Source organism: Cebus imitator, unplaced genomic scaffold (assembly GCF_001604975.1).
Source record: "Cebus imitator isolate Cc_AM_T3 unplaced genomic scaffold, Cebus_imitator-1.0 Scaffold119, whole genome shotgun sequence".
NCBI lineage: Eukaryota > Metazoa > Chordata > Mammalia > Primates > Cebidae > Cebus > Cebus imitator.
The window spans coordinates 2,373,770-2,376,663 of record NW_016107434.1 but is presented as its reverse complement, the minus strand read 5'-3'; the positions used below and the strand labels follow the sequence as shown (position 1 = coordinate 2,376,663).

Genomic DNA, 2,894 nt, shown 5'->3' with positions numbered 1-2,894 from the left:
AGATTCTCTGCTGATGGGATAATACATGTTAATATCACAAACAATAGGTAATTTTATGTAGATTCTAGTTTCTGAAGACAGGGCCAATTGGGTTTTATAATTTAGATAAGTAATTCAAGTAGTTAAATCAACTTACATTTCTTAGTAGAACCATATGAGATATCCATAATGGAGTTAGAATTAAGTCCCATGGGTTCAACCGAACCTCACTATGCTAAGGTTTCTTTTAATATTGCCCACAACGACTTTTTTCCATATTTATTATGAAAAATGTCAAATACAAAGCAGAGTATAATAGGGGACATCCACATACACCACCACCATTAACATTTTACTATACTTGTGATATCATATATCTCTCTACTATATTTTTTTCTTTTAGATGTTGACTACTTTTATTTTTTTAAAATAGTCTATTTTGGGAGGGCAGTTTTAGGTTTACAGAAAAGTTGAGTAGAAAATGCCAAGAAGTTCCACATCACCTCCCAACCCCTCCCCATAGTTTCCTCTATTAACATTTTGGATTAGTGTGGTACATTTGTTACAATGATGAGTGTCTTAGTCCATTTTGTGCTGCTACAACAGAATACTACAGACTGAGTAATTTATTAAGAATAGAAAAGAATTGGCTTACAGTTTTGGAGGCTGAAAAGTCCACTATAAAGATGCCACCATCTGGCGAGAGCCTTTTTGCTGCATCATAACATGGTGGGAGTCATCGTATTGTGAAAGGGCCAAGAGAGGGTGTAAGGGCAAAGAGGCAGGGGACAGGAGTGAACAAGAGTGGGATAAACCCACTACTGCAATAATGGCATTAATTCATTCATGAGGGTGGAGGCAACAAAGTTGAATTAATGATTACAGATCCTACCTCCCAAAGCTGTTGCAATGGCAATTAAATTTCAACATGACTCTGGAAAGGACAACCATTCAAAACACAGCATTCTACCCATCTACACAAGGAGCAGTATCGAAACAAATTTTTTTTTGAAGTATTCCATTTCCAACCTTTCAAAAATTTTTTTTTTTTTTTTTTGTGAAAGCGCACACTTTATTGAGAAGCAGACTGCTGCGCAGTGACTGACAGACGAATGGGCACTTACACATTGTACTCCAAAAGACACAGGATGTTTTGCTAATAAAAACCAATGGGAACAGGGATTCCTCTGGGCAACTCCCCAACCTCATCTCTTTCAGGGATTGACAAATTTCCCATTTTCCTGATGGCAGCTGTGGTTCACTAGAGATAGAGCCCCTCAGGGGTGCCTTCCTGTTTCTTATAAAGAACATTTTCTTTAGATTTTTGAAGTCTTCATTTGTTACTTTCATTCTACATTCTCTTAAGGCCATCAGACCACCTTCTGTACAGATTGCCTTGATGTCAGCACCAGAGAGGTCATCTTTAGCCATGATCAGGTCGTCCAGGGTTACATCATCGGCCAGCATCATCCTGCTTGTGTGAATCTGAAAGATGCCCTTCTTAGTCTTTTTATCGGGCAGAGGGAACTCGATCTTCCTGTCAATGCGGCCTGGTCTGATAAGTGCTGGATCCAAAGTTTCTATTCGGTTTGTGGCCATCACTTCCACATCTCCCCTACAATCAAATCCATCCAACTGGTTCAATAGTTCCAACCTTGTTTCACTGAATTTCTCTCTCACCACCAGAATTTGAGTCATATCTTTTTGTCCCAATGGAGTCAATTTCATCAATAAACACGATGGACGGTGAATGTTCTTCAGCAACTCGAAACAGTTCCCGTACGAGTTTGGGCCCATCACCTAGGTACTTCTGAATAAGTTCAGAGCCAACCACTCTCAAGAAAGTGGCTGAGGTTTGGTTTGCTACTGCTTTGGCCAACAAGGTTTTACCTGTGCCAGGTGGACCATAGAGAATGACCCCCTTAGGAGGCTTTATACCCATCTCTTCACAATATTCAGGGTGGGTGAGAGGAAGCTCCACAGATTCCTTCATTTCCTGAATTTGGTTGTCCAAGCCCCCAGTATTGGCATAGGTCTCCTGGGGGGCCTTTGCCACCTTCATCACTGTGACCAGGGGATCCGTGTCATCCATCAGCACCTCTATCACGGCATGCACCTTGTGGTTGAGCAGGACTGAGCAGCCAGGTTCCAGCAGATCCTTGTCTAAAAATGACAGAATGCTGATGTAGTGTTCTGAGCCCACAGATGTAGACATGATGGCATGATTGTCATTGATGATCTCTTCCAAGGTTCCTACTGATATTGGGGTGCCCCTCAGATCATCCACTTTTGATCTTTCCTCCTCTTGCTTTTCTTCTAATGGTTTCATTTGTTCCTGATTTCTAATGAATTCTTCCTCCATGAGAAGGTAGTCTTTAATTCTCTCTAATTTCAGCAATTTTAACCGGCACTGAGTGTGAGGTGTCACCAGTGGCAATTTGCTGGCAGCATCTGGTCCCTTTGTTTTCTTCTTCTTTTTCCCCACTCTAGTCGGTACAGGAGGTTCATATTTCTTTTTCTTGTCCTTGGCATCCTTCTTGCAACCTCCAGGAACATGACCACCACTCTGACTTTGATCCATCTTGCCTTGGCCCCAAAATTTATACATTGATTCCATCTCAATGGCTCCTAAAGTCTTAACTCATTCCAGCATCAATTCAAAAGTCTAAGTCCAAAGTCTCATCTAAATAATCTATGGGTAAGACTTAAGGCACAATTCATCATAGGTAAATTCCTCTCTAGCTGTGAGCCCATGAAATTGAAACACGTTATATGCTTCCAAAATACCAAGGTGGAACAGGCAAAAGATGAACATTCTCATTCCAAAAGGGGAAAACAGATAAACAACATTAAATCATAAGGCTCCAGAATAATCTTTCTGGACTCAATGTCCTGCCTCCTGAACACACTAGGGT

The 2,894-nt window shown here is 41.0% G+C and overlaps 1 pseudogene across 1 annotated transcript; it reads right to left on the bottom strand.

Moving 5' to 3' along the window:
• Positions 1–1,121: 1,121 nt before the first annotated feature.
• Positions 1,122–2,567, bottom strand: LOC108311883 (annotated as a pseudogene). The gene has a single exon (XR_001828396.2). The product of XR_001828396.2 is annotated as a 26S proteasome regulatory subunit 4-like (transcript).
• Between the last annotated feature and the right edge of the window lie 327 nt (positions 2,568–2,894).